This window comes from Anguilla anguilla, chromosome 1 (genome assembly GCF_013347855.1).
Source record: "Anguilla anguilla isolate fAngAng1 chromosome 1, fAngAng1.pri, whole genome shotgun sequence".
Lineage (NCBI taxonomy): Eukaryota > Metazoa > Chordata > Actinopteri > Anguilliformes > Anguillidae > Anguilla > Anguilla anguilla.
The window spans coordinates 67,526,603-67,548,954 of record NC_049201.1 but is presented as its reverse complement, the minus strand read 5'-3'; the positions used below and the strand labels follow the sequence as shown (position 1 = coordinate 67,548,954).

Here is a 22,352-nt window from a genome sequence, read left to right as displayed (position 1 = left end):
TGACTGCACTCTGACTTCAGCCAATATTTCCTGTGAAAAACATCTAGCCTTAATTATACATACATAAATCAACATACTGCTAAAAACCTGCCATGCAAAAATAAATTATGAAACTAAATACGTTAATTCACCTGAATTTGTTTGTAAGTATGCCTTTTATCCCGAGTACTGTATAGTACTCAAGCAGTCCTTGTCATTGGAGTACTCGAGCCCTCATGCCCATCCCTAGTTCCCATTGTACAATAACTGCTATCAAATGCAATGTTCCTGGGCTTGCCTGAACCAATTACAACACAAAAGTTACTTATAGCATTACTTCTGATTGTCAGAGGGGACAACATTCTATCCCAAAGGACTCTTTGCTCTCTACAATGGATATGTCACTTGTAATTAGCTGTGTAGTCAAAATTTTGAACTCATATAATCCGGGTCTATTTCAGAAGCGCCAATTGAATGGCCATTCAGCCAAAGTCAAAAATGTTAATTCCACCCATCACCAGAGCTGCTGTGTTGTAAGCAGTCCAAATACAGTCAGCCAAACGGGTCAAGGGTTCAAGGGCGTTGTTTTCCATATCCATATCTAAACCGACATTCACACTGAGCCCGGTCAAATGCCAAACTTTCCTCTAATGTGAGCAGACCGTAGCTTGCCAAAATGTGCAGAAAAGCACTGCCTTGTGACCAGGATTACACAGTGATGAAGTGGGCCGCTTGACCTAACAGCTAGCATTGAATGCACATCCAGGAACCTGCAGGTCAAATGCTGCATTAGCTCAGTTTCCCCAGCCAGCAGAAACACATCCATGCACATTTCCTCGGGCCAGGAGTTTCCCTGTTTTTCTCTAAAAAAAAATCAATTACTGCACTATTTGTTTGGACCTTTCTTTCCTTTTTCAAATTACAGCATACAACCACAAAAGAGCAAAGGCATAAATAAATAAAAAAGCGGCATATCATATTGACACTGGGCAGACAGAGAGCTTTATTTGGTTTGTGAGGGTCATCGTACCCTTTATTTCAGTTTTGTCTGTAACTACTTTGATCAATGATGCCTTTTCTCTTCAAATTCTTGAAAGGATTCATTGTCTGTTCAAAGGGATGGCAAAGATTCACTGAAAAATGCATTAATGTTCCAATGCAGCCAAAACTTCTCAGACTTCAAATTATTTTCAATAGCCAGTGGTTTTGGAGTAAAACAAGGACCAGAGATCAGTAAACCACCTGCTAGAACCATATGAGAGCTTGATTGGTGCAGAGAGAAAAACTCAACAATGCAAGTAGACAAATATTTGGCACAGGAACAGAGACTTTCAAGTATCTGTCAATCGGTCATGTGCAAGGGACGGCTTCTGTAATCAAGTCGTCCCATCCATGATTATTTGAAAACCAAAAAAAAAAAACGAAATGTATTTTCTAACCTCTGCACGGATTACACAAAAGTACTGCAAAACACACAAGGAAGCAGCACATCAAGGAGGAGTTGATCTGATCTGATTAGGAAAAGCAGCAAGCAGAACAGTGAGATTTCGCACACATGGATATTACGGCTGGAAAATGGTTTATCGACTAGATTTACAAAAAAAAAAAAGAAGTATCTGCTATTTATGGACCAGGATCAAAACTGTGCACACCATGACATGAAGCCTTATAGCTACCATCAAACAGACCGTGCAGAAGAGCATTTCAAACATCGTTCACTGTGGATGCCGCCTCCTTTGCATAGCTGATGCAAAAGGCTCCATGCTGAGTTTTTGCCTTTCCGAAAGACAAGATGTTTAGGTGATGTCTATAACTAATAAGAAACAAATCAGTCTGTACAGAAGCCCCAGTCTCCTCTTGTATGATGTAAGTAGCACTTCTGTTGATCACAGATTGGAACCCCAATGTTTCTAACTGTCCAGGACCATGCACCAACCCTAAGTCAGAAAAAATAACAATAATGCTACGTTTTTACATTCCTAAACTAAACCTTTATCTGCTGTGAATCCACACTGAATGACCTGAATAAAGGCTTAATAACTACTTAATTTTATGATAAAGCTGTAAGGAAAAATAGGCCATTGTCTATTCAATGAAATAATACAAAACTAGGTTAATAGCTACAATAAAATCCCTATCAACCTATGCAATTACACTACTATCTGTGAAAGCTGTAGTTGGTAACTTTCTCAACGGTTGCAATGTTAAGAAATCATCGTTAAAATCAAAACACCTGTTGGCTGTACCCACAGAGAAAGAGGCACACCCTACCCACTTCTCCACACAGCTCGTCCTGAACGTACATCAACATTTCTAGCTAGAACTCCTGAGCAAGCAGGATTACAGGACTTCAGACTGGCATAGCTAAGACTACACTAAAATGTCAGCCCCAAGAGTCAAGGTGAAAACAAAGAAAAACAGAGCGTACTGACAGCGCCATAAAACATTTTCCACTTAGTTGCCCAGTTCGGCAGCTAATGAAGTGATGGTTTTGCGAAGTTCACATCCAGGATAGACAAAAGTTAGCCATGTTCCATGATGGATAAGAATGCTGAAATAATTTTTTTATACATGTAAATTATTGAAAAAGGGTACCCTGTCTCATACTCACAGCTAACTTACCCAATACACCTTTTGCCAATTCGGTATTCTTTATAATGCTGTCTGTTGTCAGAAAGGTCCTATCAGAAAGGTCCTATTGTAAAACAACCAATACTGGCTACAGTAGGCAAGCAGGGTTCTAGCCAGTTCTACCTAAAGTGATCTATCTGACAGGTAATGTTAGCATACCTAGCTAGCCTAAACTACCTAACACTACCTAACTACCCGCACAGATAAAATAAGCAAACATTTAATTCTTCCAAGGACTAGATGCCAAATTATAAATAATAGCTACCTAGCTCTGTTGGTGGTTAAATACACTGATGGTTACTTGCATTATTTGGCTGGCATGCAGAATGTCCAGGTAAATTAGTGGTGACATTTAGACCGACCTGTCCAGCAGAGACAGGTAGGTCTAAGCCTCCGGTTTAATCAACACCAGCTCCCAAAGCTCTCCCCACCTTTCGAATTGTTCTCTGGTGTTTATTTTAGTTTTAGAGCAAGCTCTATCCAATTTTATTTTTTTATTTTTTTTGGCATTACTATCCAAATTGATTTTCTTATTTTTGGCATTACATTGCACCAAAGCAAGTAGCTTGCCCACCATTGGAGAATTTTTTTTCTCAACACATCTAGCTACGTGTACTGTTATATGAATGCACAAGGTCAATTTCATTGTTGATTGGTTCACATTCTGAACAAGTTTTGTTTTGAAAACAAAAAGACAAGCCGGGTGTCTTGCTTTTGTTTTCAAAAACCAGGGATTCAAACACAGAATTTGATGGTATAAACAGTGTATGTTGCTGGATTTCTCTCACAGCAGCTCTCTCCATGACAGCTAAATAGGCAAGACCGTTCCCAGATATCTTTCTTTAAAAAGTTATCAACCGCAGCTTTCATTATGAGGTTTTCTACTTTAAATTTTAACTGACTGCATAAATAAATAAATAAATAAATAAATAAATAAATAAATAAATAAATAAATAAATAAATAAATAAATAAATAAATAAATAAATAAATAAAATCCTTACTCACAGTGAAACATTTGGGGACAAGAACTTTGGACACTCTACTCAGCAGTTCTAAGATTCTTGTCAATTATCAAGAAAAAACCTCCCCCCAGGGAAATTCAGGCCTCCATCAAGGGGTAACCACTGAAAAAAAAAAAAGCTGAGACGAGGGGTTAAAGAACGGAGAAAACAGTCAAAAACAAAATCCTCTTCTTACTCCAGGACTAGGGCTGCCTTCCTCTGATCCAGGAATTTCAATTCTGAATGCATATTACTTTGTTTATTATCCTTCTGCTTTTCAGCACTGCTGAGTTTAAGCATGATACACGACTCAATGAGATATTCTAATCAGAGACACTGACTTTGCTATGCATTACCTAAACCTCACGGAATTGAGTTTGATTTAAGAAAAAAAATGAAGCACAAGTTCAACTTCTTCTAATAAAGAGCAAGGTATGGCAGACGTCCACCAACGTCTTTTTAGAAAGCAGAGATTGAGAAAAATTAGTTTCAATTTCTGGAAAATGAAATCTATATAGCAGGTATAGTGTCATGTAAATCTTGCCTGAAATAAACAATATTCACCAGTGCACAGCAAATACAATTTCTTTACCAATTTTAACATCTAGTGATATGACAAGCCTGCCTATGACAACCAAATGGAGCTGTCCAGAAACACACAGCGTCTCAAGTGCAGTGCCAAGTGCAATACAATGTAAAAGATAGATTCGTCTTTCATATAATGTAGGGCCAAATAGGCTACCACAACATAGGGTGAACCTTTATCTGATGACATTTGTGCTCTGACTGCTGGGCAGAATGAAGTGGACTTTAACAGTCATTAGATAACTAAGAGGCCTCCATCAAGCTTGCATCTAATAGGAACAAACTTTACTCTGCAGAACTTGACACAGATGTCTGACCTCCCTTCCGCTCCTGTCTATTAAAAGCAGACATGTGGGTCAGAGTGGTCTCTCAGACAGAGCAAAGACACATGGGAGAGAGGCAGGGCCGGCAGAGGGCAAGGTAGACAGAGGGCACAGACACTGCTGCTCTCATACGTCCTGCTCCTCCCCAGCCAACCCCCTGATTCCCAGAGGTCAAATGACTTGACCTGCCCCCTGAATTCCACTCACGTCAAAGCCCCCGCTCCTCCATAGCTCCAGACAACAATAACCCTGGTGAGTTCTCTTCTGACAGGAGAGGAGGGATGGGATTCTGCCTCTGTTGCATTTGTTTGCCGTGTGTTGAGCCCAGCAGTGTTAAGAGGTACAGTGGCAATACATTTGTCTTGAGTTAATTCAGGCAAGGCAACAGGGCCTCAAACTGACCTAACATCTGGCATATAAACCAGCCACCAACAGCTCACTTTATCTGGTCCCCCCGAAAGAGCTCTCAAAGGACGGTCCGTCAGCATTTTAGGAGTGCCCATTTGGAGAATGTTGGAAGAGAGGGACTAAGGAGAATGTGCCAATTTACAACACACCATCCTGGTTATGAGTTATGAGATGGGAATTTTCATTACTGACAGCTGTAGGAACTCCACCATTGTGCTGGGTAATGGATTGTGCAGACGTAGGAGTTGAACTCTTTAGGACACAAGATCACAGGAAACCACAAAATGATTCTAGAGAGCAGAATATAATACAAAAAAACATGGAAGAGGGAGCCTGTTTGTCAATGCATTCACAGCAATTACTGATTTTGTGCAGATTCAGTCAGAATCATTAGAGATTTATGGAAGAATTTTGGCTGTTAGCTGTACTGATAGTGCATTGTGTATGGTAATAACCACCCTGAACATGAGGAGAATCTGATTAGCAATCCCCCAGAAGGGGCATTATCATGCTAATCTGGGGAGAAAAAAAATGTCTGAATACAGACTATAATAAGAAGCAAGGAATTCAAAAGCCCGGTTAACACAATATAGCCCAGGATTCTGTTGGCTTTGTGAAGTGGTAGGGAGACAGACAAAGACATTACTGCCAATACTTAATTAAAGAGAATGTAATTAAAAAGCCTTCTTTATGGATAGCCATTTTAAGCCTTGACTTGGAATGTGCGCGTTGATTTAAATGGCAAGTACAAGTTAATACGAACCTCTGTCTTCCTTATGGCTTTTCAAGCGTTCACAATAAAACAGCCAGTTCTGAGTTATGATTAATCAAACAAAATGCAACAGTAACTAGGAGATAAGCAAAGCACATTAATAGCTTTCTTAGCCTTCCTAACCCTCTCAAAGTGCATTCAGCTAGTCAGTCAATCATCTTTTTTTTCTATTTTAATGCCCTAGTTTACATCTCAATTGCCTAGCAATTTATTTTATCGCTTTTTTATTACCCACGTGTTTGTACAGTGTTCATAATGAATGAGACTAAATGTATTGGGTGCCTGGTTTGCAGCAGCACATCCATACAGTGAAAAAAAAAAAAAAAAACACGGATGCACACAGGAGGCAATTTCTTGGCAGACCAGAGTCTTACTTCTGCCACAGTTTCCTCTGTGATGGTTATTTAAGTCTGCTTGAGTTGAGGCACTGAGAAATATTTGGGTGTCAGACTGACATCCTTCCTGCAGGGTGAGGTGAAGCATTAAAAGTAATATCTTTTTCCTGTGGTCGGAGACTTGTTTACCTTGAGTTGTTTTCCTATGCTGCCAGTCATCTGTGTTTGCCCCTAAGAGAAGTCCATGGGCCATAGAGATAACGTAGGAAAGCAATAAAGGAGGATCATACAGAACTACCTGGAAGCACTGGAGCACGGGGGATGAGCCACACTGACATATGGAATTGCTGGCTGTCGTTTTGCAGATGAGAAACCCCATGGTTAAAATTGACAAAGATAATGCCACGCGTTGGCTAAGCTGCGCTGGCCAATCAACGAGCGGTTTTACAGCTGACATGCACGCGGTCAAACAGCGGCATAGCTGGCACAGTAGTCATCGTGTGATTAAAACTGACAGGCTGAAACACAGCAGCATAGCAGCACAGTCCAGTCAACAAGTGGTTAAAGCTTACATGGATACAGCTGAATAGCTGAGCAGATGAGTCATTACATGGTTAATCTGGATATCTGGATGCACTCAGCTGCACAGCTGCACAGTTGAGTCAGAAACTGGTTAAAGCTGAAATGCAATCGGAGCAGGGAAAGAGGGAAAGGGTGCTGCTTAATATTCCCTGGCTGAATGCCAAGGGCAAATCTTAAATGACATTAAACTCAGACCACCCCCTCCACCCGCCCCCGTCCTGCCCCTATCCCTCACTGACAGTTTTAAAAATACCCCTCATCCTGGCAAGATAGTTTTGGACTTCTCAGAAATTCAGGAAGAGGGCAACACCCAGGTCAGAAAACTAAACCACATTTACCCCTCCCCACCGACCCTGTTACCATCCCCCACACCCCTGTACATGCACACAGTCCAGGAACCAGATGTTCCTTGCAGCAGATTCTGTCATCCATAGCCTGTTCTTTCTTGGATCACATGTTGAATATATGCGTTGCCTTACTACACACAGACTCCAGCCAAGTTTTCCCAATAACACAGTTTAAAAAGACTGCTATTTCAGGAGAGTCTGGAAATTGGACGTTGGGTCACAGGCAGCCTATTAAAAACAGACTTATAGTATGTATCTCACTTTGGAACTAAATGGTTCAATTTCTTCATCAATGCTTATGCAGGACCATTCTGCTGGAAATAATTTCAAATGCTTTGTTTAATGGGGGCTTCCTATCTTAAGCACTTGCAGCATTTGAATGAGAAGCAATGAAGCATGAACACACAATGCAGCCATTTAAAAAATATAAATATCAGGTTCTTTCATTTCCTGCTTCATTTCATATTTCATTTCAAGAAACTGTCATAAAAAAGTCAATAAGCCAGGTCATTATCATCATTACTCAAAACGGATAACCAAACTCCAGAAAGAGATGTTCCAGAAAACAGCTTTAGTATAGCATACGTACCAATCCACTTGAGTGTTCTGAAGATATCCTGATGTTACTTTCATGCATTAACTCTTGACAAACCCCCCCCCCCCCCCCCCCACAAAAAAAAAACAAAACAAAAAACAGTTCACTACATCTATAAAGACATTTCTCTGCACAGAGTTGAAAAGGGTGGTTTTTGCAGGGCTGAGTTTGAAGATGTTGAAAGTGACCTCTTTACTCCAAATATTTTTTATTTTTTTTATTTTTTGTGAAAGAGAATTCTCTCAACCCTGAACTGGCTTACTGAAATTTAACCTCTCTGAACTCTAGCCTTTTCCCTCTCACTTCTCCCTTGCTCTCGCTCCCTGTCTCTCCATCAGGCACTCTCTTCCACTTTGTGTGTGCCGAACAGACTTCTTCTACCCGCTCAGAAATTCTGTGTGTGCCTTCTTCCAAGAACAATAGCCCCCATGCTCTCACACTTAAATTCTTGGAATGCTTGGCTAGTAGCTTTTAACACAGGCTGTTTGTGTTTGCCAACAACAGCATTTCAATTTCAGCCCCAGCAACAAAAAGGCGGGCAAAGTCAAATCTGCAACATCCAAACATACTTGGAATGAGCAAGAACAGTGACTGCAGAACGCGTGTCCAAGTGATAGGCACTGTGTCAACCACAAAATACGTTCATGCATCTCACATTTTGTGCCTATAAATAGTGTCATATAAACACATTCATCTCAAATCACAAAACTGGTATTAGATAGAGATAAATCCATGCATAGTCCATATCCAGGCGCAAGCCAATGTAAACAATGTGGACAAAGCCTGAGAGTTATACTGCAATTGGAAAGCTGAGGCCTTGGACCCATTTCATTGCTAGCAGCTAATCAATGAAGCGGGAAAAGTCTCCCATTATTAAGTGATTAGGAGATCATTCCTAGCACAAACTCAGGCACATTTCAACCCCAAAAGACAGGAAAGATCAATAATATGCATGTGTTACCCAGTTTTCTGAAAGTATTGATTCAAAGAGGTGTTCCCAAGCCCTCATTTTGAGTGGGGTTCAATAGCAGCACATTATTTCTATAATGGAATAGTTGACTATAGTTGTAATTTCCCCAAGGTTCTTTATTTTGGGAGTATACTCAATTTGATGGGCCATAGCAGAGTAAATCAGAGTATACTGGAGGCTTATGACATACACAGCATACAGATTCAAAATGATGTTCCTGAATCATACAGTATGTAGACATCAATTCAATAATTGGGGCCCATATGCCCCACCAAAATGTTTAATCTGGGCAGTGAAGATCACAGGTGCTGACATGGCAATAAATTACATAAACAATAGCTCAATTTTAACATTTTTTTTAGAGTATTAAGTTGAAAAATAATTCATTTTAAACCATGGCATCAATACTCCGAGATTTATGCCACAAGGCAGAATTTCATCGGATATTTGTGCTGGTTTTCCTGTTAAAATAACAGTTCATATCATAGTGGTTATAATATTTTACATTGTTTATGAAGTGGGTGGCAATGCCCAAAGCAGATGCATATCTTTGTTTGTGCTTAGGCTGGTTTGCTCTGCAAAAAGGAATACACAGAAATCCATGATATACAAGACATTTTTTTAAGGAACAAAATGCAGCTCGGGGATAATCTATGCAATAATATTTTCAAACAAGGGAATGTTGATGCTAAACATGATTATTAGTTTGGCCTAATTTTGGTTGATTATGTTGTTTTCGTATGCAATTACACTAAATTGAGCAAAACAGTATTCTCACTGAAAAGCATTATACAGGAAATGCTTTATCAGAGACTGAGGTTGTTGATACTGAAGAACAACATCCATCACAAAACTGATAAAATTAGTCTGTGTAAATCTATCCAGTGACAAGGTGGTTAACCCCATATATAGCACCCCCTTTTTTAACACAAGCCTAAAAATGACATACCCAAAATTAAATGGTTACTATTCTTGAACCCTTCTGACTACAGTTATAATCCTAGTCTCTTCTGAAAGGTATCGCTTGGGAGGTTGTTTTCCCAAGAGTCAGAATTACTCCAAATATTACTGAAACAAAGGAACAGAAGCTCAAACAAAGTGAAGGTTTTTTTTCTCATCAAAAATATTTTTTTTTGAGTGGATACAGTTATGGTTGTGCCTGGTCTGCTTAAAAACATAACGGAGCCCCATGCACAACACTTGACAAATCCTGGTTCAAATTTGATGACAATACCACCAATGAGTATTCGTATTCTGCATTGTTTTTTTTCCAAGCTAGGCAGGTTTCCAAAAAATCCATTTGGAAACTCCAAAAGGACACTTGGTAACCAAATCATATTATGGGTCTTTAAAGGTGTAAAATATTATATATTTTACACTATATGCCAATGGAAGAAGTGTGCTGAAATTAGCTCCCTCTTAGTTGCTTAGGCACGGTGGGTCCCATTGGCTATACTGAGGGACTGCTTGCCCACTACTGATAGAAAACTTTGTAGGTGGGCTCATCTTGTTCCAGAGAGTCTATATAAAGTGGAGACAGTTTCTGTCACACAGTACTCTCGGTGTGTATGCAACAGCAAAACGGAGAAAACAATGGAGATTATCAATGTTTCTCAGAGTAAACACATTTTTGGGACTAAAAACTACAAAGGATTTTGTTAGTTTGACCCTTACCGTAATAAGGATACTGAATTTACCATGATTTGTGTTGTCTGCAAATTTCCAGAACACATAGAAGGCGAGGACCACCCAAGCCTGCTTTGGCTCCGCATATGGTGCACAATAAGGAACTGTTATTGCTAAAACATTGGCATCATAAAATAGTTTATAAAGACAGAAGTGAGAGTTTCAAATGGTAGCTATATTGTGAGACCAGATTGAAAATTTCACCTTAAACAATGGAATGAATGCAAATAAACACACTGAATTTCAGGCCAGTGTCACTTAAGGAGTTAAGGAACTCATTTCAATAGTTTGAATAACATGATCTTAATCATTACTAAAAATAAACAAAAGCATGACCATGTACAAGGACATATAACCTCAACTGTAATTCAATATATGCATACAATCCAGGGAGTTTTATACATAATGAAATTTTTAAGCTTTACTCTATTAATGCATGACTGGATGCTAACCGTTCAGGTGGAAACACAATCTTCCTGTCAAACAAATCAAACTATTAAGAGTGAGTGTGGTAAATGTGTCATCTTCACAGCACCACTGACCTTGGAATTCACAAATGGGCCAACTATCAAGATGACTACAGAGGTTGCAGAACCTAAAAGGTTTGCTCAGACATAGATTGCATCACGCTGTCTCAGACTCAAAAGACTGCTGCCAGACAACCCTGACACCAATGCCATAGCTTATGAATTAATACAAGAGCATCAACGCATGTTACCTTGCCAAGTAAACAGTGTCATTTGAATCCAATATAACATGGAAGATTAAATACTGAGGAAAATTCTTTCTAGTAACATAAATCTTTTTCCGTAACAAAGATTTTTGAATTCCTGGAAAACTTCCACTTCTGCTTCTGCTTCTTTCCAGCCACGGGGACTGCAGCAGGCCAACTGACACACCACAGGTTGCATTGAACAAGGGAAAAGGTTTCTGAAAAATGGCACAAATACCCACTGGAAGATGGCCAGTCTGGCAAAAGGCCGTGTTGAAATACGGTCAGAATTCCTGTTTACAGTGTGATCCAAGGGTTTCTGAGTTCCCTCCTGCTGAACTAAACCCCCCATTTTCACGTTTGCGCACAAGTAATTAGGGCCAGAGACCTAATGTATGGTGTGCGGTTAGACTGAGGTTCAGTGTCAAATTAGCATTTACGGTGTGCAATGATTTACAGTCTGATTCCAGACAAATTATCTCTCAGGTAGGGAGTATTCTGCTGAATTGTTTTATAGATCAATAAAAAACTACACTGCTCCCAGTTACTGATTTAAGGACTTGATCCAAACCACAAGTCAAAAAGGTGTGGTGGTTTGGCTGTCTAATCATAACTTGTTTGGACACATTCCATTTTCCCCGCAAAATGATATTTTTTCCAATTTCCTTTTCTCCCCTCAATCACAGACTTGTCAACACAGTAGGAAACAGTAGCAGCATATAAAATATACAAAAATGGCCTATAGGTTGACGTGTGAGAGCTCTGACAAACATCACCAATATTGTGTGTGTGTGAGTGTGTGTGTGTGGAGGGGGTTAATATCTCATTTTAGTATCTTCACCACAATCATGCTCAAACTCAATTGCTGACCAGCTGACTAAACACGACCCTGCTCAGAAATAGAAGGGCTTAGTTGCTTTCAGGCTGTATGACTGTAGAACGAGGACAGTGACATAAAGTCTCTTTAAAGCATGGAACAGCCTACCCTAATACACAGCATGCTTTATTCACACACACACAGGGAAGATCTGACGGCCAAGGCCTGTTGGTCATTACTGGCCCAGTGTCTGCTGGGAGTTATGGATGAAAGAGCGTCTCCGTGGCTGACAGGTAATCACTCAGTCCCTTAGAATATGGGACCCTTCAGTGGGCCAGGACAGTCACACAAGGACTGCGAGCAGGCCTGTTCTACCTTCAAGTGTCTGTGCCCCACCAACCCTCGGACCAAAGCGCACGTTCCCCGCCTACAACTCTCAAGAAAACAACAACCCTCAAAGATGAAATGCTCAATCCAAGAGTCCAGTGAGCATACTCGATGCTCTGTATTTAGCAGCTTCCCTCTCAAACAGGTAGAGAACTGCTCATTTACCATTTCAAATTATCCTCCCTGACATGTATTTCTAAAATGTACCCTGAGCTCCAGATTGTTCTCATCTATGACTAAAGCTAAGAGCATTTTGTGATAATAACCACTTTAAAACCATATACTACACAAACAAAAAAAGGGCAAATCCAGGTGCCATCACAATGAGAATAACACTACATGAGAGGTAAAAGCCAGAACAGGACAGTTGTTAAATAAATAAATAAATAAATAAATAAATAAATAAACAAACAAACAAACCCTTGATCCATTGGTCCTTATTCCCAGATCAGCAGGGGTTAAACCTGTGTTGGCAGTGGGGTAGGAAAAAGGCAACCTATTCCACAGGGGCACGGTCCTCCGCTGCTGGTGTCAAGGCTATTTCAGCGCTCATTACCTCCAGAACCATTAGGAAGACACAGCCATCCGAGGCGCACCGCCGTCGTCACATAATTTAAGACAAAACTACGGCGTTGAAAATTGGAAATAAAATTACACCATCGGCTAAATGCACCATTACCCATGCTAACAGAACAGCGGGTCTCTCAGGCTCGATGGAACCCATATACAATTCTGGAACAAAAGTGAAAGGTCCAATGATACTTTCAGCACCAAAGTCATTTGTGACCATCATGGGCCGGCAAGTGAGACCAGACATGCTTAGAGGTGGGTAAATGAGAAGAGGAGTGCAAACGAGAAAACATAAAAGTCTGTCGTTATTTTTCCTCCCCTTGAAATAGACGCTGGATATTTTGTAATGCAGCAGTCAACGGTGATATCGAGCCACTTCTGTAGCACACCAGTAAAGGCCAAATCAGGGCAGTATTTATCATTATACAGATGATGCATCCCCCAGGGCAATACTTTCATCATGTTAATTGGCTAATATATTTTGTTGTTGCATTTGATAACATATCTTTGCTTAGCATGACGTTGACACACTGGGGGTATTAATCACTTCCAGCAATATGCCAAACAGAAGACAAGAAAAACCAAAACATATTATTTGTCCTGCCATCTTACGGAAAGAAATGTGACATCTGCCTAACATTTACCCCACTGTCAACTCCAGCAGTTGCTTTGCTTCATAGAGTCACACAGTGATGGCATTGCAATTAAGAGCAAAAAACTAATTTTATCTCCAAGAAAGCCAAAAAGGGCAAAGATCTATAACAGTCTGTGATATGTCAACGGAGGTCGTCAAACATCTGACTCAACATGACATAACATGACAGGTAAAGGGGAAGACAAATGTCACCGACGGAAGACAGGGCAGCCTAGAACTTTATGCACAAGAGTTGCATTTGCTCCCAGCAGCAAACTCATTCACTCAAAGATCAACATATGTATAGTTCCACTGTAGCGCTGAAGAAAACCCCAAACCTAGTGAGTTTTTATTTCTGTTCCTATGAATGTCGTTACCACGATTCATACAAAACAGAATTAAATCTGAAAACAATCTGACACATAAGTAAGAGGCCACAGACATTCCAAAAAAAAACAATGATTTGTCAATGTGAGGTGCTTTTTTTCCACATTTTTGCATGTTGACCATCAATGAAATATGGTCAGGTGGTCAGTGAACATTAGTACCAAAGACAGTTTGGTCATACCATGAGGCAATCATGTGTTATCACTCAATGATGATTTTGACTAATTTAAAAGTCTGTCACACACTACCCCCATGACCTTTGTTCACACAGTGGTCATTTCACAAAGTTATTTCTGCTTAAGCAAGCCAGTACACAAATGTCACAATACAATCACAAGGCCTTCGCAGATGACTCATTCTCAAGCCAACCACAATACAAGCCAACTGCAGCCATTGGCTATGTAAGTCCATATCCTACATTAGAGGGCATGCATACAGCCTTGTTAATAATATATGTGAAGAGGGAAACCCAATGGAAAAATAATTATGGGTAAAAAGCAGGCTATTATTGCATGAAGCTCCTGTGAAATTTATTTTATTGACTTGAGGCAACTCTTAAATAGTGCTAAAATTGCATAGAAAGGAATTACGTTTAATTATAAATTTCATTAAGATATTATTTTAATAAAGGAGATTTACTGATTTTAAATGGTTTGAACAGACTGACATCAGCACTTTTGGTCAAATATGTTCCTAAAGGATACAGCAGGACAACACAAGGGTTATTTAAGCATGCAACCCACTGGTTAAGAATCTCATTCCTCGTTCACAATGCCCAAAAAAAGTGACAGTTTTTACAAGTTAATGAGCTTGATAGGTTTCCTTTACTTAACAGCTGTCATCTAAATCTTATAAATCTTCTCCCAAAACCAACCACATTCCACGTAAATCCATGTTAAAGGATTTACATCATCCTTCAAAAATATGTTAAACCAAATACAATCAAAATTTCCTTGAACAACACAGGCAAACTACTGCCTTTATCTTATCACCACAACAATCATGTCTTCTTGTTATCCCTGCTTGGCTGATTAGATATCTCTGCTTTACGCAAGTTCGATGACAGAAAGGATTCAAGGCTACCAAGGATCTGAAAAGTAGCATTTTTACATTTGTGATCTGATTATTTCCCATGTGTCCATTATATTATATATTATATTATGCTTCAACAATTTAATATCACAGGCTTTCTTTAGTAATGTTTCCAATACCAAACTATATTCAACTCAGCACTGCAACATCTTTGGTTTTATTTTTCAGGAGCATTGCAAATGATAAGGGGAGATAACTTTAAAAGAGCACACATCAATTATTACAACAAGTAAGACCTGCGAGACCTTGAAGTAAAAGGAGATGAGAAACTGTAAACACCTTCACACCCGAAGCAACAGAACATAAGGGCATAATTCACTGAGAAATTCACCAATATGAAAATGGAAATAGAAGTGGTAATGCACTACTTATCTGAACAAAACAGTAAGAAAGACTATTAGAAAAAAACAGTGCTCTGTGCAACTACAGCATGTAAAACTAACCATCTAATATCAGAAAGCTAGACAGCAATACACTTCCAAACTGGATGAGTATACCTGAATGAAATTTCGGAACTTTCCCCAATTATCAATGAGAAAGTCAGTCTAATCCCAACTGAGGTCATTGTGCACTTTCTATTTAATCTTTATTATCCATGGTTGTAAAATTTAAAAATGTGGGAACAAATGCCAGCATGCTAGGACTGCTGTGCTACAAAACCAATATGATTGTGGGTGTCCAAAGATATGTCCAGACAGCCTACCATCAGCATACTGCTCACTGACACCCCATGCTCCTATTAGGGACTTGAGAGCCTCTTCTACCTCCAGGCATTGTTCTCTCCTTAAAAACCATGTTCCTACTGTTGCACAAAACAAAGAGAACCTTCAATAATTTACTTCACATGAGGCAGAGGTTGAGAGCAGTTATTGCCTGATTTAAATGTACTTTATGCACTGCACATAAATCTAAATGATCATCTAATTTTGTCTTTGACTTTCGACCCTTCTTCCCACACGAAGGCATGAAGGCTATACATTTTCCTGAGAAATTATGCACATGCAAGTCATCTCATCCTACCTAGTCTGTAGTTGAAAGATATATAAATATATATATAGAGCCCAGTCTGTAAGTGACACATTTTTTGTTGTTTTGGCTCTGTACTCCAGCATGTTGGATTTGAAACAAAACCATGAACATGAGGTCAAAGTGCAGACTGTCTGCATTAATTTGCTGGTATTTATTTCTATATCGGGTGAACTGTAGGAATTCCAGCCCTTTTTTGTACAAAGGGAAACCAAAAGTAATTGGACAATGTAATATTGACTGGCCAAGAATATTACCCAATATGAATCTGAATTGAACCTGTGTTTCACTTGCTAAAGACAGGACTGGAAGCAAAAATCCCCCCAAAAAAACAAACCAGAAATTACGATGGCGGGCAGAACATCACCAGGGAAGATACCCAGCAGATGGGTCACAGACTTCAGGCAGTCATTGAATGCAAAGGATTTGTAACAAAGTACTAAATATGATGACATAATTTTAAATTATGTTCATTTGTCCAATTATTTTTGAAAAAGGGTTGTAATTCCTACATGGATCACTGGTCATGGATGTAAATGCCCTTAATTTAAAGCAAACAGTCTGTACTTTAACCTTACATTCAATTGTTTCACGCCTAATCTAATGTGCTGGAGTACAGCGCAGATTACAAAGTCAAAACAACAAAGATTTCCAATGCACAAAGGCCCTCTACATCCATGCCATGGATGCAGGCGTTTTCTTTTGCATTATAATTAACTGTTTCGGAACTTAACTTAATAGTCTTGTCACACACTTTAATCGTACAAGGTATAGTTTTCTATGGTTTGTCTGGCGTTCACAAATTTCAAATAAGCTTTGCGGTGCTGCTCTTTCGTTTCCCCCACGTTACGGGAGATACATGTTTGCAGATCAGACGCCATTCAATAAGCAAGTCAACGGAAGGAATAATTAAATAAGCAACAACCTGCAAGTGAGAACGAAAATGTTAAAACTGGAGGCTCAAACGAAAGCACGGCTTGACGGAAAGAACAATGGCTTCCCTAAGGGAATATGTAAAAGATGCAGGGTATGCCTTGTACCACCGTAGAAGAATTTATAATATACAGGGGGGGAAACGATCATGTTCCCTTCACAAATGACAGAATGCTGTACAATTTAAATGCTAAACACATACACACACACACACACAATGGCAAAGCTACAATAACTGCGTGTTTAATTTTTTCTGAATGGCATAAGCTAACCGTTGAATGGTAATAACCTTTGTTTTGTACTGTACGAAGAGACGGTCCCTATACATTTGTTTTCATAAACGCAGCACATTAAATCGCCGTGGCGGAAGCGCCACATGCCTTTTGATTGAACAATTCATAGTGTTTAATTAATTTGGGGTGACACCACTACCTACTGCTACGCTGAGGTTGCAGAACGGGTTTCATTGTCATATTAAGGGACAATGACAAGCTCCCTTTAGATAAATAATTCCACAACATGCATTTGAATATTCTTTTCTATTCTTGCAAGTGGAATACGGCATGCACAACTTTCAATCAGCGTTATGGCTATTCTGTTCGAGTGGCAATTTGGGGGGGGGGGGGGGGGTAATTTGACGTGTGTCTTCGAACAGTCGACTCGGGCCGTTGCACAACTCGGGTATAGCAGCCCGAAACTGTCGTCTTTTCAGTGAATTGTCACCTGCACCGCACTTTTACGTTTGTGTTTAAGATACCCTCCATTTCTGGTGCGCCGGTTCGGTACTGGTAAACAGACCGCAAAGCACAAATAATTGTGGTCCAAATAAACCATGGCCAGTTTGGATTTTTTCGGACTAAGTAGGCTACAGCATTCAGGGAGTAATAGGTTACTGTCAGTACCAAGTACATCAGGCTACATAATTTAATGTAGCATGAACAGTATCGCAATTTGTTCACGACAACATTTGCATGGACCCGGTTGTTTTGCGCAGCGACAGTTAGCGTTTAATATGGACAAAGGCATCATCAACGGGAACATGTTGCGATGGCTAACTTTACGTCCGTTCATTAGACTATTACAGTCACAGATTCCAAAGTAGCATGTTGCTTGAACGCTGTACATGCCAAAAAGGTTATGCCTGAGACGGGCTATCCGTAGATTCGACTGTCAGTACAAATCATAGGTGTTCAACGGAGGGCTAAACGCTGGAAAACTCTCGGTCAGTCAGTCGTAGGATAAAGAGAATCCTACAATAACTGATTAAATATTTAAATAGTTTTAAAAATCGTATTTTCGTTATTTTTAAACACTAAATGTAAATAAAACATATGCACATACATTCATGCACGGACAAAAGGCGTAAATATTTTACTGGTGAAAAGCATTTGTTAGACGTAGGCTACTGCATATCCCAGTTTATTTTCCAAAATGAAAACAAGGCTGTAAGAGAATGAAAAATAACAGACTAAAGCCTGAAACCGTTAAGCATTGCCAACCGGGAAATTTGGGTCTAGTACAAAGCATCATGAACAATAACCCAACCCTTTGATTCCGAACTTGCATGGAGTAAGACAAAAGAATTCTGCGACAGCCGATTTCAGCAGAAATTGAGCAGTGACAAACCAGCTGGCCAAAGGCATGTAAATCTAGAACTCCAGTTACAAAATCCTTGTTCATTTTGCAGATATACACGAACCATCACAGGATTTTCAAAGCTGATAACATTTGTATCAGGGAAATGTACAACTATAAATAAGTGAGGACTAGCCTACTTCATTGGGCACAAAGACTGGCAACGCTTGACAATCTGTCAACCTTACATCGACAGTCATCGCCTAATTCAACTCAATTAACTTTCTAAAAAATGTTCCATTACAGGTGGCCTTGGCTATCTACGCTTGCATAGAGTCGCACGCAACCAGACAATATAGCATTAGACAATTTCGTAGCTATTTCTCTTTGTTGCGTCGCAAAACGTCGGCTTGTTCTTAAGATATCTCTTGTCAGTGGTTAAAGAGAGCGCATACATGGATAATGTGGCCATGGATTGTAACTGAGCAAATGCTATGGAAGTCCCCACGAAGCTCTTACCTGAAATCATACTTATCATAAATGCTTAGAGCACACACTCCCCCACATTCGTTGAGAAATATGTGCATTTAAGTCCTGACCACACATACGAAGGGTTGAGTAACAGTCTTTTCTGAAAATCACAAGGCGAATTACATTTTATTTGAAACTCATATCATGTGCTGTTGCAGCACAGCAGACGCTAGCAGTTAGCTTACTGTCACTTTGAATGCTTGCGCGTTTCTTCAGTCAACTGCTGCGATTTGTTTTTCAACTCCTTTGACACGGCTTCAAGACTACGATATGGACACACGAGCACATTAATCCTCAACATAACAATCACGTAGTCGTATATTTTTTAAGGATGTGTGAAACATATCCCACGTCTATTTTGATCACTTCGAGTGCGTGACAGTCTGTATTTGGAGGGAAGCGTTAGGCGCGCTGTTTTTTGTAGGTAGCCTACAGGCTAGAAAACTAGTGCAGTTTGAAGAAATCGGTGTTTAGAAATAATGCAAACAAACCAATAGAAAACAAAATAAGAATGGTTTACTTTCAGCTAAAGAAACAACATCAGAAACTATAACAGGTTTTATAATGATTATAATTATTATTACGTAGTTTGAACCAACCGTATACTTTAAATGGACTCGAGACTTTCCCCCCCAAAGAACTATCGCGACGAGTTTGATGCTTGTTTCCATCGTGGCCTTGATTTTACTTTTACTTTGAAATCATAGCCGAATGTATCAACATTTATCTATGCATTTTAAGAGCTGCAAATTCAACGATGCACAGCCACTCCAACGTTACATTTTAGCCCCATGCCAATTCCGGGAGTCAAGGAATGGCAGACCACGTACTGATACAAGAGACTAACAAGTCCTCTCCCCACGGACAATGTTTATAAACGAGTGCAGCTTTGGTTATTTAGAGAAATTGCGTGAAAGTAAACGGTTTGAAAACGTTGAAAGGGTGTTGTCGTGAAAGCGTTTATAGCGTCTAGTCCACTGTTTCGCCGGAAGAGGAAAGATAAACTTGCGAACTATTCAGTAAACGTAAGCTGCAAAGCAACTGGCAAAGCAGACCCTTCTAGTGCAATGCCTCAAAATCACTTCTGCTGTATCCATGCAAAGAACCTTAAAGTGCATTAAAACTGAAGTCCAGCATTTCTCCATGTGCACAACCAGCGTGTGCTTTGACATAATGTGAGAAGTTTGAATATAGGCAGGCTGCGAGCAAAGCAATATCCCGATTCCTTTTATCGCGCTTTGAGCTGCAAGGCGGCTGTAAGGGACACGCAACAAAGGTGAGCTATTACCTTCTCTCTTTGCTTTTTCTTGTTTGCAGTTGTGTGGTGATTCTCGCTGGAGAACAATCCCGTCATTCATTAAGCTCACAAACGCGGCAGTGTAGCCTCGTGAAGATTCTAGTTTTGTCCCTCGGAGGTTTGTAATCCTCAGAAAGCACAAGACTGCGAGCAGGCGCCCCTTGTTATAACATTGGTCCTCACGCGCCTGCAGTTAACAACGGACTACAGCGAAAACAATCCTCAACCGCGAACAGCAGTCTCGATTAGGATACTCCCTCCTCGTTTACATCGGCAAACAATCTGACCAATTAGGAAGCAAGGGACAGTGCCCAACCTTGTTCGAGACAGCAGTTGTGTTTTTTAAGCGGGTCTATTACTGGTACCCCGCCTTTTAAAATAATCACTTCATTTCTTTTGTCAGTTAAACCTCAAGCCCGGAGAGTTTTCGATAACGTCCAAAATGAAATGAATACACATCAGTGCGACTCCCATAAGTACAATGTGTCAACTTTTTCACTTATTATATAAATATTTAAAGGTTTTTGGGGAAATGTTTCCATTTTCAAATATTAAAAGGAATCAAATATGTAGTCGCATTTCTAATGTAGCATTTAATGATATTACAGTAATATAATAAAAAAATAAAGCATCTTTCTGAAAATCTACAAGGTCCTCTCAGGGAAAATGGAGTAAGGATCTGAATATCAAAATAAATGAGGAGCAATGGTCAAAGATTTGGAGCTTTCCTTTGAGACTTGTACAGAGCCCAAAATACAGATGTGTCAATTCAACTTATGGATTTCCTTAAGCTTTTTAAGGCTGAGGAAGTGTAAAGAGAATAATGTAGGATTAGTACATATAATGGCACAATGTCCTAAACTAAATGAATTTTGGAATAGAATATTTACCTGATATTAGATGGACAACTAGAGGCAACATACAACTTTAATACTGTTGGATTACAGCTATCAGAAACTGCAAGCAAGACTAAATCCTGCTAAAAAGAGCAATACTAAGGCACTGGAAAGGTGAATAACCTCTATCATATGCAAAGTGGCTTTAAAATTACGGTAACTGTCTGTTACAAGATGACATTGGGATTGCCATTGTTGTGTCAATGTAAACTGATGGACAAGGGGGGAAGTTATGTTTGTATGTGAGAAAATTATTTTTAAAAGTTTGTATATACTGTATGAGTGCACATGTAACTGAATGCATGTGTATGTATATGAATGTGACAGAAATACTGTTTTATGAATTCTTGCAATTTATAGGTATGGCATTGTGCAATTTATAGGTATGGCATTGTTGTGCATGTATCCACATGTAAAAAAAAAAACATCTGTCTTGATGTTGGAGAACTCGCATGCTAAAGTAATCTAGAAAGGAGATATGCTGATGTTGGAAATTGTAGCTCAAACTGTATATTGTATTCTGCTGAATAATGGCAGGCATTGGAATAATAACAGTAATGCACTGAGAACACACGGCTAAATATGAGTCCTGCTGACCTATGTGTTTTATTTGAATGTCATCAATGTTTGTGTCTGAGGAAATTGTCCTTCTGTCAAACCTTTGCCTAAATGTATGTGTTCCGTGTATAATAGGCTATTAACCTTTATATGATTATTGTTATCATCGGGGTGCCTTTTTACCTATTTAGTGTATCTTACTGTTGTTTACTGCTTTAGTTTTTTAGCTTCTTAATTAACATTCTGCAATTTTCAGTTTGAAAGAACTCTCAGTTATACAAACTGAACAAAGTTAATCCTGAAAATCTGAATTTTTTTCTTGTTTTTCAGTACATATCCAGTAATACAAATTAATAATATATGATGTAAGTAATGGTAATAAGGAACAGTGTATATTTAGATGTGCTACAAAATAAAAGCAAACAAAGTCTTGAATGAGCAAATATCCATTTAACAAAAATGACAATATAAATTAACTAAACGCCTTAATTTCATGTTTTCCAGGTTCAGTCATTTATTTAATCACGGCATTCCATCTTACGCAGAGTAGATGAAGCTGCTTCTGTTTTTTTTGTACCAGATTGATGCATTTCATTGATCAATTTATTTTACTCCCTTTGTCTTGTGAGCCCAGTCATTGTGGTACAACCCCTGAGAGAGGCACAAAAGCCAAGAGGAAGTGTTTTCTTGCCTGTTTCCAGTGTCAGCTCTGCCAGCTGAAG

At 39.3% G+C, this 22,352-nt stretch overlaps 1 protein-coding gene across 5 annotated transcripts in view; it reads right to left on the bottom strand.

Annotated features, from left to right (window-relative positions):
• sema6e (sema domain, transmembrane domain (TM), and cytoplasmic domain, (semaphorin) 6E) overlaps nucleotides 1-20,445 on the bottom strand; it is a 119,143-nt gene extending 98,698 nt beyond the window's left edge. For all 5 annotated transcript variants that reach the window (XM_035431581.1, XM_035431583.1, XM_035431585.1 and 2 more), the window contains exon 1: nucleotides 20,168-20,445. The gene's annotated coding sequence lies outside the window, so the exon portion shown is untranslated. The remainder of the gene's footprint in view (nucleotides 1-20,167) is intronic.
• Between the last annotated feature and the right edge of the window lie 1,907 nt (nucleotides 20,446-22,352).